At 41.1% G+C, this 15,538-nt stretch overlaps 1 protein-coding gene across 6 annotated transcripts in view; it reads right to left on the minus strand.

The window, feature by feature from the left end:
* ATRNL1 (attractin like 1) overlaps window positions 1-15,538 on the minus strand; it is a 1,081,427-nt gene that overhangs the window by 412,162 nt on the left and 653,727 nt on the right. The window lies entirely within an intron of this gene.

A 15,538-nucleotide genomic window follows, 5' to 3' on the forward strand; every position in this document is an offset into this window, starting at 1 on the left:
CAAGGTTTTGGGAAGTATTTTGGGGGGAAAGACGCCTCCAAACAGCTCTTCCCCAGTAACCAGTATTAGTTTGGTGGTGGTAGCGGCCAATCCAAGGACAAAGGGTGGAATATTTTGTACCTTGGGGAAGTTTTGACCTAAGCTGGTAAAGATAAGCTTAGGAGGTTTTTCATGCAGGTCCCCACATCTGTACCCTAGAGTTCAGAGTGGGGGAGGAACCTTGACAGAGGCTCTAATAGCTTTCTTCCCCAATGTGATTTTTGCCCAGACAGACTGTCTTATCCATTCCATCATTTCTTATTTCTTTACCGTCTACCTCATCATTGATATACAATGCTACTCCACCACCTTTGCCTTTATTTATGTCCTTCCTAAACAGCACATACCCTTCAATACCTGTAGTCCAGTCATGACGACTATTCCACCAGGTCTCTGTTCTCCCTATAATATCTGGTTTCACTTCCTGCACCAGCAGCTCTAGTTCCTCCCATTTTGTTACCTAGGCTCCTCAAATTAGTGTACAAACATCTTAATTTTTGCTGTTTGGTTTCACTCCCATTCTTTATCCGATTAGGCACAGACATTGTACTGCCAGTATCTCCTATTAGATTGGTATCTACAGTACCCTTCCTCCTTATGTCCATTCTCCTACCCACAGCTGTATCCTTTCTTACTACTTTTTCTTCCCTGTAATGTTAAAATCTGGCGTGGGGATTACCTGTACATCTCCCAACCATCTCCCCCAGATCCCAAGTTTAAAGCTCTCAGTCAGTTGGGTCAGCCTCTATCCCAGAAGTCTATTTCCTTCCCTACTCAGGTAAAGTCCATCCCAAGAGAACAGTCCTCTGTCCATGAATGCCCCCCAGTGGCCATACATACCAAAGCCCTCCTCATAGCACCACTGCCTAAGCCATCTGTTGATCATCATAATCTTGTCACTCCTTTGTTTCCCTTCTCTAGGAACAGGCAGAATCCCGCTGAAGATCACCTGCGCCTCAAATTCCTTTAGCATCTTCCCCAGCCTGGCATAGTCTCCCTTGATATGTTCCAGCAAGAATCTAGCCGTATCATTTGTCCTTCATGTGGGAACAATCAGTGGATTCTTTCCTGCTCCCGTTAGGATCCTCTTCAGCCTCAGGTCCACATCCTGTATCTTAGCACCCGGCAGACAGCACACCCTTCTCTCCTCTGGATCAGCTCTGGTTACAGGCCTGTCTATTCTCAGTAAGGAGTCCCCAGTCACGTAGACCTGCCTTTTCCTGGTGATGATGCAATTTTCGGGTCTATCCTCTGTTCCCTCTGGCTGCAAGTCTTCTCGATTCCTACTGTCCTTTGCCATCCTCTGCAACCCATCCTGTATCCTCCTGGGGCTCATATTTGGTGTTACCGCCATTGACTCTTCCCCTCTTCCTATAGGACTAGCTGCTCTTCTCTTCTTCCTTGCCCTCTCACCTTCAGTGACCACCTGCTGTGCCCCTTCTTCATTTTCCAACTCCGCAAACCTGTTCCTGAGCTCTATTTCTCCTTCACTAGCCCATCTTTTCCTTTGCCTGGTTTTCTTAGTCACATGCTTCCACTGTCCACTTTCCTCACACAGCAGGCTCCCCTCAGAATTCCCCAGTCCTACTTCCATCTGCAAGTCTGAGCTTTTTCCTTCAGCTTCCTCATGTCTTTGCTCAATCATCTGCTTGAATCCCCTTCTAAACTCTCCACCTGCATCTCCAATCCTTGGATCTTTTCTTCTATCAGCTCTATTAGGCGGCACTTCCTGAAGACAAAACTCTTTTCAGGTACCCCCTCCAGGATCATGTACATACCGCAGCTTCCACATCCAGTCATCTTCATTGTGTCTTCCACTGCTGCCTCTGTATCTGTTATAGCCTTCTCATCTAAGTTCTACAAATACCTTCTCCTCCAACAGAACTCCTCTTCACACTCCCCTGTTTATAGCTCTGTTTGCTGCTCTGGACTAAGCCAGACCCTTCCTTCCCACCACCCTGCAAGAGATGCACAGGCTGGAGAAGAGTTAAAAGGGAGCCAAACAGTTCACTTGTGGGCAGGCCAGGGAAGATAACAGACCTTTACCTTGCAGCTCCTAAAGAAAGGATGGAATGAAGGTGGGATCTCTCCTGCGCACAACTGCCTGAAGATCCCTACCTCAGGGAAGGGAGTAGTGGCTTCTGATAGATCCTAAGAGGGAAGCATTTCCCAATTTATTTGTGTTGACTCCCTGTGTTTGGTTTATGGACTACCCCTGAAGGGGAGAGATTCTGAACTAACATGGCTGAAGGGCCAAAGTACCAAAAGAGACAGCTGCCACTCTAAGAGGGGGAGTTACCACACCATGCCCAGTCACAAAGAGGTGCCATTTGGGGAGAAGACGCACTTCAAATTTTCCTGTACAGACTGTAAACTATGGACAATAGAGAGGGCAGCCTTAAGGCATTCTTGGATGGCAGATCCTTTTGCCATCCTCACAAAGCCCTGGGCTGGAGTCCAGTGGAGTGGGAGGGCCTGGGTTCCCCTCCCAAAACCCCCTCTGCAGGTTGAAAGGCCTAAGCCTGACCACTGAACTGCAGCCAGTGGGAGCTTTGGGGAAGGTAGCTAGAGGGGCCAGGGCAACACACAGACCCCTGTGCCCCCTCTACTCCAGGTCCCAGCTGCTTCCCGGAGCAGTACAGGGGCAGGGAGGGAGCCTGCCCTGCCCCTGGTGTGCCCTGGCCAGAGCCGCTCTCAGTAAACGCTGGGGGCGGGGGTGCAGAAAATAACCTTGTGTTTGAGACCCCTGAGTTAGTCATTAGGTTTGTATCTCAGTAATATGCTAGGCCAGTGATAACTCAGACTCATAAAATGCACAGGGCTCTTTAATCACATTTTCTGCAGCTGTCACAACAAAGTAACTACCCCCAGCAATTCTAGAAGTACCCAGAGCAACCCTATCTTAGATAAGGTTATTCCAAGGTAAGAAAAGGGGTGAGAATGTGTGTATCAGAGGTTAGGAGAGAGATAGTAACCAAATCTCTCTTGGCAGATGTCAAAGAGGCTTCTGGGAAGGATTTTTTTTGTAGTATCTGAGTGTAAAATAGTCCAAACTCAAGGTCTTCTTGCTTAGGAACTATGCAGATGGGGAAATGTCTTTCAATTCACAGAGTAGGTGTGACTGATCAAAGACTTCTGCTTTTTAACAGGATCTTTTAGATCTCAGCATAACACTCACAAACCAGTCAACTGTCATCCAGAGAAACTTTGAACCTGGCTGGAGACTCCCACCTGATATCTGAGACAAAAGACCAGTAGTTTAAAAAACAGGACTTTATGGATTTTAACATCAGACCCACAATATTTAAATAGATGGGGAAAAGGGCAGGGGGAGAGAATAAAAAGAAAAACTGACCAGGAAAAGCATCAAAGGCAATGTGTGAGATCAGAGCTTGCTACGCCTCCAGCAGTTAGAAGGAACTGAGGGGCAGTTGGGGCCACTCCCTCTTATATCCTAAGAACCCTCCAGGATGGGAAAGGGATGGAGGGGTAAGTGTCACCAACAGACACTGCTTTCTACAAGGTTCTAGAAGCTCCAGGTGCAGGAGTCTTGATCCCACAAGTATGAATATCAGAGGCCACTTGAAGAACTACAAATACTAACATATATGCAACCTGCAGAAATAAAGGTGTACAGAATAAAGCTCTTTGTGTTTGTTAAATCTAATAAAAACACATAGAATTATTCCGAATTTTAGAATTTTATATAACGATATAAATTATTTCCATTAGAACACTTCTATTCTTCCCAGAAGAACTGATGTCAGTATAGAATCTTGCCTCTAATTTATAAGCATACATTCATTAATGCTTTTATACAATAAATACCATAATTTGGCAAACTAGGATGAAGTAGCTAAAGGGCATGTTTTCTCCACATTATGGCCAAAATTTAGTCCAGTATCTGGAGTGAAGCAGCACAATGCAGGAACTGGTTAACTCCCATTCTTCCAACATCTCAGAACTTCCACACGAGAACACTATACATGTCTACTTACATATCCAGGTTACACACACACATTTAGTTTTTCCTCTACAGAGCAGCTGTTCTGCACTACCAATCCAAAACAGCCTAATCCAGCATAGTTGGCCTAGAAAGATCACCCTAATGAACAGGGGTGTGAGAAACTTTCTGGTTGCATAAACCTGGCACAGTGGCTACATTAAATGTTTCTCCTGGGACGAGCTTTAAGGTTATTTTATGCCATGGTACAACTCCAGCAACACTGAAAGGGAACTTGAGTAGAGGTAATAACTGAAGGAAAGGGGCATTCTTAAGCCCTGGAAATCCCTGGCTGCCTTATCAGCACCTTAAGGCCACTGGCAGCTGACATGAGTTAGAACAGTATTTAGGCTGCTCTAATTCACACTAGAATACAGATGTTATATACAGTTGACCCAAGATGGAAAAAGTACAAAGGACAACTTATCATCATCACCTCCATCTGAGCAGCGCTGTGTGCTTCTCAGTAGTAGGTAAAGATCTGGACCATAGCTTTAGAAGTTTACATCACTACCAAGCACAATGAACAGCAAACAACTCATGATAAGTATCTTAAGAAAAATACTTTAAGTTTCCTTGTTGCATAAAAGAAGAAAAATATAGAGAGGAATTAGTAATAAACCTTAAAAAAGGAATACTACTGGAAACATATAGTTTAATAAAGCTCAGCAGGAAAGCATTTAATAAGATTGTTAAAAATTTTAATTGGCAGTTGTGTGGCATAGAGAAAATACTTAAGTAAAATAAACTAAGAAATCAATAATGCTTTCATATAAACATCTTAATCTAAATGTTGAATGCAAAACTAACAGCATAGTCTAGAACTCATTTTGTGTGTTGGCCAAATTATTAATGTATATCAGTTACCACTTATATTGTACTATCAGTGATTGCAAATTGCACTTTTAAAATGAAACATCTTAAATTTAATATTGGGGCAATTAATTAGGAGAGAGTTGCCTTTACATCTTAGTATTAGCCTACTGTTTGTCAATACATTTTAAAATGTAGAAGAAGAGTTTAATCCCCCTTGCCCCCCAATGCTATAATGGACTGAAATTGTATCTCACAGCTGGTCCAACAAAGCCCAAGCTTATTGGCCTTTAGTGCAATGAACATAGGAACACAGACCTGTAAGGGACCTCCTAAGTCATCAAGTCTAGTCCTCTGATGTCACAGACAATCCTGTTCATAAACTTCTCAAGCTCCATCTTAAAGCTAGTTAATTTGCTTAGCCCTACTACTCTTATTGGAAGGTTGTTTCAGAACCTAACTCACCTGATGGTTAGAAACCTTCTTCTAATTTCCAGTCTAAATTTATTCATGACCAGCGTATACCCGTTTGTTCTTGTGCCAACACTGTTCGTTAGCTATACTGCTCTTCTGCCTCCCTGGATGTTTATCCCAAAATGTACTTATGGAGAAAAATCATATCCCTCCTCAACTTTTGTTTTGCTGGGCTAAACAAGCCAATCACTCTTAGTTTCTTCTCATACAAAATGATGATCGGGGAATGGAGAGCTCAATAGCCCTTCTCCAGTACCTGTTCCAGTTTGAATTCATTTTTCTTGAGCATGAATGACCAGACTTTTACACTGTATTCCAGATGAAATCTTACTAGTGGCTTGTACAGTGGCATTAATACTTCCCTATCTCTACTGGAAATACCTCATCTGATACTTCCTAGAATTGCATTTACCTTTTTCACAGCTTCATCACATTGGTGGATTGACACCCAAATCTTTCTCCTTCTCTGTCACTTCCAACTGACGAGCCCCCAGATTATAGCAGAAATTCTCTCTTTCCATTTCTATACACTCATTTCCATTCTGCATTTACTCACTTGTTTTACATCATCATCCTTTCAGATTATTGGGACAAACTATTAATTTGGGTTTGGGGGCATACCTAGAAAATCCTTAACTTCTACCCCATCCTTGCTGTATAGCAGCCCACTTTCTTTTTTCTTTATATGTCTAAAGAACCTTTTATAGATTGTTTTAATTTCCTTTGTAAAGTCTAACTCATCTTGACTTTTTACCAATTCTCACTTTATCCCTACACTTGCTGACCTCCAAGACAGAGCATTCATAGCTGATCAATCACTGTTCTGATTCCTTGCATGCTCTCTGCTTACTCCCAATATCCTTTTTGCAGTACTTATTCATCAAGTTAGGTCTGGAGCTCTTCCCTAGTAAGTTTTTTCCTTTGCTTGGGATGCAAATTCTAGATAGTTTTTGCACCTTTGACTTAAAGAAATTCCAACCTTTCAACACATTTAAGTCCTTAAGCTCTTCTGCTGACATCACTAACTAGTTCCCTTAATTTCTCAATATTTGCCTTGCCTTAGTTACTGACCTGTTTTTCATGGTCCTTGCAGTTGATTTAAACTGAATCAGTTCATAATCACTTGATACAAAGTTATTTTCTACAACCACCTCTTCTATAATATCCTATCTACTTACCAAAAGCAAGTCTAAAACAGCAAACAGGAGCACTCTTGTTCGTTCAGTGATTATTTAGTGAAAAAATCTTAGGCTTTCATAACTGGGACCTACCATTATTAGTAGCATTTGTTCTTCAATCTATATGTGGAAGTTAAAGTCCTCCAGAAAGACACAATTTCCGCTAGCCTTTATTTCTCTAATAACACTAAAAAGAAGTTTATCCATGAAACGCTCATCTTTTCTTTCAAATATTTACCTGAGGGTCAGAAGGAGGTAAAGATATGGCTGAGTGGGAAATTGGTTATTTACAGGAGTATGGTTATGAAAAAGAGTTCATGTATGTTTTCATTAGATTATGTGAAAGCACTCTGAGACATGTGAAGGGGTGCATTTTATGAATCTAAAAAATAAAATAAACATACATATGAAAATCTATATATGTATGCATGAATCACTTCATATGTATGAAGTCATAATCCTACCCTAACTGCTATAGGCCTGCCAAGAGCCCACTATGGTAAAGTATATAGGAATTATCTATTATCTAGACATAGTTCAGCATCAAACTTTGATATAGAATAGGTCAGGAAATAAAGCTTAATTGCAAGTGTTTGTCTAGAAGATTGAGACATAGCTTGCATTCTATATACCAACACAGTATCAAATGAAAATGAACTTTTTGTAAAAATCCTGTCGTACTGTCTAATAAAGTTCTAGATGTGAACTTCAGTAAGTCTCTGCAGTTCCTCCTTTCATCTCTTTCAAACAGCAAGTAAAGAAGATTTATAATCAAAGTGGTTTAATTTAATGTATATTGAAATGAACCTCCATAAAATAAATAGAACATCTCACCCGTTAAGTGTGATTATGTTTCTTTCACTCGTGGAAAAGACTTTCATATTTCATACACCTTTATGCTCCTCTACTGTAAGAAACATAATACTTACCCGTCATGGGTGAAATATGCTATATTTTCCAACAAGTAGAATTATATAAAATAAAAAAATAAAATAAAATAAAAAGCCACATCTATTTAATTTGAAGGCAAAGAATTGCATAGACAATCCAATGAACTCTTAGTAATTTCAAAGAAAAATCTAGACATGAAGACAATTGAACATATTTTAAAAACAAATGCGCCTTGGTAATCAGCATTTTATGCAGTAGTATTGCATAATATTGTTTAGTTACATTAATCTGAGTTACCATTGAGTTTGGCATTGAAGCTTTAAGTGTATTCTGTAATCCAGTGGTTCCAACTTGTAGTCCATGGATGCCTGAGGTTCATTATGCCTAAGATTTCCAAAGGACTGTGCACCTCCATTTGAAAATTTTTAGGGGTCCACAAATGAAAAAAAGTTGAAAAACCACTGCTGTAATCTAAATACCAGAGATGAATGAGTCAGTTCGGGTTGGGGGGGGGGGGATTTACGATCCCAAACTGTAGCTCAGCTAGCCTTCCAAAGCAGAAGATTCATATAGTTTTGGAAATGTATTTTGGTTTTCTGTTTACCCTTTGGTCTCTGCCTAACTGACCTATGCTGCTCTGTTAGTTTAGTGGGGCTGTTAGAATTTGAAATGATAAACGATCAAAATATTAAATGTAATCAGGAAAAAAAAGCAAAGTACTCTCGTGAAGTATTGGAGTCAAAGTACTCTCGCCGAGGCATTGGAGTCAAATGAAACTGACAAGCTGAATAGACTAACAAAGAGTTTTTGTCCACCTTGTGCAACATTCAGAAAGACTTCTTCCATTGAATGTGTGAAGGCAGGCTTTGCAACATTAAATGGACATGAAAATAGCCCCACATGTTTCTATCCACCATGGAAGCATATTTTGAAAGATCCCATATCACCACCTTATCCCACAAAAGTTGGTATATGGTAGAAATGGCACTAATGTATAAAGAACACTCACTGAACATGCCAAATGCATTGTTCAAAGGGAAGTGAATTACCTTGAGCTCATAGGTTTCAGAGTAGCAGCCGTGTTAGTCTGTATCCGCAAAAAGAACAGGAGTATTTGTGGCACCTTAAAGACGAACTAATTTATTTGAGCACAAGCTTTCGTGGGCTACAGCCCACTTCATCGGATGCATAGAATGGAACATATAATAAGAAGATATATATACACACACACATACATACAGAGAACATGAAAAGGTGGAGTAAGAGGCTAATTAAGATGAGCTATTATCAGCAAGAGAAAAAAACTTTTGTAGTGATAATCAAGATGGCCCATTTAGATAGTTGACAAGAAGGTGTGAGGATACTTAAGATGGTGAAATAGATTCAATATGTGTAATGTCCCAGCCACTCCCTGTCTCTATTCAAACCCAAGTTAATGTATCTAGTTTGCATATTAATTCAGGCTCAGCAGTTTCTCGTTGGAGTCTGTTTTTGAAACTTTTCTGTTGCAAAATTGCCACCTTTAAATTTGTTACTGAGTGGCCAGAGAGGTTGAAGTGTTCTACCATTTTTTGAATGTTATGATTCCTGATGTCAGATTAGTGTCCATCTATTCTTTTGCGTAGAGACTGTCCAGTTTGGCCAATGTAGATGGCAGAGGGGCATTGCTAGCACACCTAATAAGATGTGCAGGTGAATGAGCCCCTGATAATGTAGGACTGGAAGGGACCTTGATAGGTTATCAAGTCCAGTCCCCTGCACTGAGGCAGGACTAAGTATTATCTAGACTATTCCAGACAGGTATTAGTCTAACCTGTTCTTAAAACCCTTCAATAATTTGTTCCACTACTTAGGAGGTTTTTCCTAATGTCTAACCTAAATCTCCCTTGCTGTAATTTAAGCCCATTGCTTGTCCTATCCTCAGTGGTTAAGGAGAACTATTTCTCACCTTTCTCATAATAAGAACATTTTACATACTTAAAGATTATTATGTTCCCCCCTCACTGTTCTTTTCTCCAAACTAAACAAACCCATTTTTTTCAATCATGTTTTCTAGACCTTTAATCATTTTTGTTGCTCTCCCATGCACTTTCTCCAATTTGTCCATATATTTCCCAAAGTGTGGTGCCCAGAATAGGACACAATACTCCAGCTGAGGCCTTATCAGTGCTGAGTAGAGCGAAAGAAGAGGCTACTCACCTTATGCAGTAACTGCAGTCTGATGTGTGTGTGGGTGCTCCACTTCAGGGCCCATGTGCCTCTCAAGCCCTTGATCAGAGATTTTCAGCTAGTGGTGTCCCTTCGCCCTGCACATGCACCCTAAGCTTCCTCATGCCAGACACTGAGGCCATATAAGGGTGCACGGGCGAACCATCCTCAGTTCCTTCTCTACTCTAGTGTCCCCTAGGGAACAGACCAAAGCAGAGGGGAAGGAGAGTGGGTAGGGGAGCACCCACAGGGACATACATCTTGAAGAACCACAGTTATTGCACAAGGTGAGTAACATCATCTTCTTTGAATAGTGTCCTTATGGCTGCTCTACTTCAGGTGACTTCCAAGCACTATCTCCAGAACAAGGAAGGAGCTTCAGAACAGAATCCAGAACTGAAGAGAATACTGCCAAGCCAAGTGCTGCATCAGCTCTGATGGTATGAATAAGGATATAATGTTTTGAAATCTATGAAGTGGCTACTGTGATTCTGTATGATTGAATATGACCCCCATCTATATCATGGAAAAGTTATGATTTGCTAAGTATGATTATCCTGTTTATATGCATTTATCACTTTCTATCTAAAGTTACGAATATTGGCTATGCACTGGTATCTTATATATGTGTTGTATTCCCGCGTAACACCCACTGGATAGAACTTACATTACAGCCAGACAGCTATGTGTTGATCATAAAATCATAGAAGATTAGGGTTGGAAGAGACCTCAGGAGGTCATCTAGTCCAACCCCCTGCTCAAGGCAGGACCAACCCCAACGAAATCATCCCAGCCAGGGCTTTGTCAAGCCGGGCCATAAAAACCTGTAAGGATGGAGATTCCACCACCTCCCTAGGTAACCCATTCCAGTGCTTCACCATCCTCCTAGTGAAACTGTTTCCTAATATCCAACCTAGACCTCCCCCACTGCAACTTTACCAACTGCAACTTGTTCGGTCATCTGCCACCACTGAAACAGCCTAGCTCCATCTTCTTTGGAACCCCCTCTTCAGGTAGTTGAAGGCTGCTATCAAATCCCCCCTCACTCTTCTCTTCTGCAGACTAAACAAGCCCAGTTCCCTCAGTCTCTCCTCGTAAGTCTTGTGCCCCAACCCCCTGATCATTTTCATTGCCCTCCGTTGGACTCTCTCCAATTTGTCCACAGCCTTTCTGTAGTGATGGGACCAAAAGTGGACGCAATACTCCAGATGTGGCCTCACCAGTGCTAGAGGGGAATAATCACTTCCCTCGATCTGCTGGCAATACTCCTACTAATGCAACCCAATATGCCATTGGCCTCCTTGGTAACAAGGGCACACTGCTGACTCATATCCAGCTTCTCATCCACTGTAATCCCCAGGTTCTTTTCTGCAGAACTGCTGCTTAGCCAGTCGGTCCCCAGGCTGTAGCGGGATTCTTCCGTCCTAAGTGCAGGACTCTGCACTTGTCTTTGTTGAAACTTATCTGACTTCTTTTGGCCCAATCCTCTAATTTGTCTCAGTCACTCTGCACCCTATCCCTACCCTCTAGCATATCTACCTCTCCCCCCAGCTTAGTGTAATCTACAAACTTGCTGAGGGTGCAATCTATCCCATCATCCAGATCATTAATGAAGATGTTGAACAAAACCAGCCAAAGGACCAACCCTTGGGGTACTCTGCTTGATACCAGCTGTCAACTAGACATCGAGCCATTGATCACTATCTGTTGAGCCTGACAATCTAGCCAGCTTTCTATCCACTTTATAGTCCATTCATCCAATCCATACTTTTTTAACTTGCTGGCAAGAATACTGTGGGAGACCATATCAAAAACTTTGCTAAAATCAAGATATATCACATCCACCGCTTTCCCCATATCCACAGAGCCAGTTATCTCACCATAGAAGGCAATTAGATTGGTCAGGCATGACTTTCTCTTGGTAAATGCATGTTGACTGTTCCTGATCACCTTCCTCTCCTCCAAGTGCCTCAAAATGATTTCCTTGAGGACCTGCTCCATGATTTTTCCAGGGACTGAGGTGAGGCTGACCGGTCTGTAGGTCCCCGGGTTCTCCTTCTTCCCCTTTTTAAAGAGGGGGCACTATATTTGCCTTTTTCCAATCATCTGTGACCTCCTCCGATCACCACGAGTTTTCAAAGATTATGGCCAATGGCTCTGCAATCACATCAGCCAACTTCCTCAGCACCCTCGGATGCATTAGATCTGGACCCATGGACTTGTGCATGTCCAGCTTTTCTAAATAGTCCTTAATCTGTTCTTTCACCACTGAGGGCTGTTCACCTCCTCCCCATACTATGTTGCTCAGGACAGCAGTGTGGGAGCTGACCTTGTCTGTGAAGATCGAGGCAAAAAAAGCACTGAGTACTTCAGCTTTTTCCACATCATCTGTCACTAGGTTGCCTCCCTCATTCATTAAGATCATCTGACATAGAAAGCTTTAATGTGGGGTTTCAAAAGCGTCAAGACCATAAGAACCTGATGATGAGGGGCTGAGTAAACATTGGCTTACTTGCAAGTGATCTGTGATAGGACTAAAACAGACTAGGAGTTAGCTTTTGAGTTAGATTCAGAAGAGCTATATGTCCATTAAAAGTATCCCACTTTGGGGCCATTGTACTTTATCACAATCTTTGCAAATGAGGTTCCTTAAAATAACTTTAAAGAGGCAGGGGTATCAGTGACTCCATGCATAAGGAAGTCTACTATATCAGAAGCCACACCTTGAGAAACAGGACCCTCAGATTGACAAAGTGATAATTCATACATTTTTGAGGTGAAAAGTACCATTATGATCCAGTCTGATCCCTTGCATGATATAGGCCATATCCAGTATTATTTGCATGTAAGGCCTATGGTTGTTTAGCTAGAGGAATCACACCAAAAAAAAAAAAAGAGCGAGAGAGAGAGAAAAAAAAACCAGGGGGAAATTTCAAAAGGGGAGCACTGTATAATATCTCTGTAAAATATAGGGAAAATGTTACAGAAAAGTCAATTTCCTTATGGAGAGAGACTGGGCCACACAAAGAGACTAAGGCCTTGCCTACACTGTTGGTGCTGTGTAGGTTATGGGTAGCTACACATCACAGTGAAAAACAGGCAGCATCCACATAGTGGAGTATAGCTACAAATGACTGTGAAAGGCTCTGGCAGGGGAGAGGCTATGGGGAAAGGCTCCGGCAATTCCCTGCTGCCAGAATCTTTGACAGCAGAACAGAACAGCTCTGGCAGCAGGAGCCTTTCCCCACCACAGGGAAGTAGGGGAAGACCCCAGCAGTGAGGAGGCAGAGGGACACTACACTGCTAAAAATAACAATTTAGATGGGGGAGGCACTGCTTGGGTGTGTAGACAGCCACATAGGGTATATGTACCCTACAGTTCTGGTGTGTCTTCATTCTATTTACCTAAGCAGTGCCTCACTGCTGTTTATAACCAGGTTATTGGGGGGGGGAGGGGAGGGCAAACAGGGTGTGTAAGTATTCTATGTGGTGCTGTAAGTATAGACACCTGAGTAAATTAAATCATTAAAGTATGAAACAGAGGGATTTGAGTTCCACTTTACATGCAAATCTCAATGCAACCTTAACCGTGGAGTTATTAACAAAGCTTCCATAATTTTATTTGTGGCTAAATTTAAAAAAAAAAAAGAACTTTTGTTCAAAATGTTTCTCTCTGTACAGTAAAATTTTATTAAGCTATTTTATTAACATTATATTTTAAATATAATTAGTTGAATTCCTTATGAATCCAGATGTCTCTCTTCAATGGTAATCATTAGATTTAATATTTTAATAACTATGGGATCCGCAGTAGGACACATTGTCTAGGCACGCTCTTTCTTCCACTGCCTTGGTTTATTACAATTCAGTACAAGGACTCACAATATTTCTTTACTGCTGTAAACAGGTTGTTCATTTCTTTGATGTCACTCATTTTACAGAGTGCCATACCTACGATGTCTGAAAGGAAGGCAGACTACTTGAGAAAGCAGCTTGTCATTTGCCATAACACACAATGACATTATTGCCTAGAGCAAAGCGTTTACTATTTCTTTCTTCCTTTTTTATTTTTAAACTTCACTAACCTTCAGCCCACCTCACTGCATGCTTACATTTCTGAAAATGAACTCTCAAAGTTAACATTTACTACAGGTTCATGTACTCTATCATGAGACGATAGAACTGCTTCTCTTATGAATGTAAATGAGGAAAGCATAATTTCAAATCCATTTGTCACAGATGATCACCTACTCTAGCAGGTCTAGTGTTTGCTTTAAAATTAAAGCATGATGGACTGAAGTTACATAAGAGAAAGTGATTGGGGTTAAGGGGACTGAGACACAATCAACTCTGATCTCCAGAGCTGTTTTCAATCTAACAGATTAAATTTACTAACAGAATTTAAGGAAGCACAGTGCAAAGGAAAATGAAGACAAATGCAAGCACAATATAAAGCATCTGTAATATGTAAGGAACACAATACAAAACATCTATAATATTTTGTGTCAGACTGTACATTAAGATGCAGCCCTGAGAAGAGGGCAGTACAGAGCCAACCAAGGGGAACCTTGGGGGTATTGTGCCTTAGGAGATGTGCCTCCTGGAGTTCCTGGGGAATTCATCTGCAGAAGCACCCTTAAAAGAGGTGCAGGGTGCATTCTTCTGTATGATTGGGCAGCTTCTGATTCCAACAGTAAGTATAACAGAAAAACAAGCTGACACAGAAAACAGAGGAAAAAGAAGGGGAGACTGGAAAACAATTCTGGTCACCAGTTGAGAGATATGGCATTAATTGATCTAGCTGCCAGTCCTAGAGAAGCAGTCAATTCTGAGACACCAAGAGAATCTAAATTTGACAGTCTGGCACTGGAAATCGCCCCATAATTGCAGCCTATCAAGTAGCTGCCTTAACAGGAAGTTTGAATTTATCCAGCCCCTCCATGGGGCATGGCAATCAATGCTTCTCAATGATTCCCAGAGGGGCAGGAATTCTCTTTATCAAACCACACACCATAAATTAAAATTTTAAATACAGTAATAATAAAAACCCCTCAAAAACTGCACACGGTAATATATGTCATCCCAGTGGAATTAAAATACACTATTTGCTTCTAGAGTGAGGTGAAAATTGTTTAATGCATCACTAAGTAAAAATCATTTTTTGTTCTCCCCCAAATGTAAAATCTGTTTTGCTGAGATAATTTAATTTTCATGTTACCAGTAAATACTTTAATTTTGATCTATGTGAATTTTATATTCTCTGATAAACAAACTATGGTGCAAGTGATCTGAGCTTTGCAATTTCAGATCTGTCTTTTTTTATGGAGATCAATATTCTGTCTGAAAGATAATATAACTCAGAACAATTGACATTAATTTATCATCTTTGTTTTAAAAATAAATACCTTTGTATTGAATATTTAATTTTTAGAAAGATTCATGGTGGAAGCAGTTGTTGAAGAATAATACTACACTAAAGAAAGGATTTTTCTCTATTAAAAATGCATCTATTGGAGGTATATGGGGAGTGGGAACGTATCTGGCTGCTGGAAAATTTATGAATTCAATATATTAAAACATCCCTGATGAAATCCACTCGTCAACTCCTGCTGTGTGAGGAAAAGTGTAGGGATGATGAGTGTTGTGACATGCTGGACTCATGGTTATCCAGAATGGGGCTGTGAAACTGCTCTTCAGTCACTGTTATGCTTCCCCTTTCTAGCTCCCACAGGTACTCCTTGTCCACATTCTATTTACGACCTGGTGCCGAGCATACTTTGAGCACAGGCTTTCTGGCGACTGACATATATTGCATGGTTGTTGTGGGTTGCACTGAAAATAAAAGACTACAATGATTGTCTCTTTGAATTGAAATGTTACAGGTGATTGCTGGGTGCTAGTTATACTTCACACACACCTAATGAGGAGATAA

This window comes from Lepidochelys kempii, chromosome 7 (genome assembly GCF_965140265.1).
Source record: "Lepidochelys kempii isolate rLepKem1 chromosome 7, rLepKem1.hap2, whole genome shotgun sequence".
NCBI lineage: Eukaryota > Metazoa > Chordata > Testudines > Cheloniidae > Lepidochelys > Lepidochelys kempii.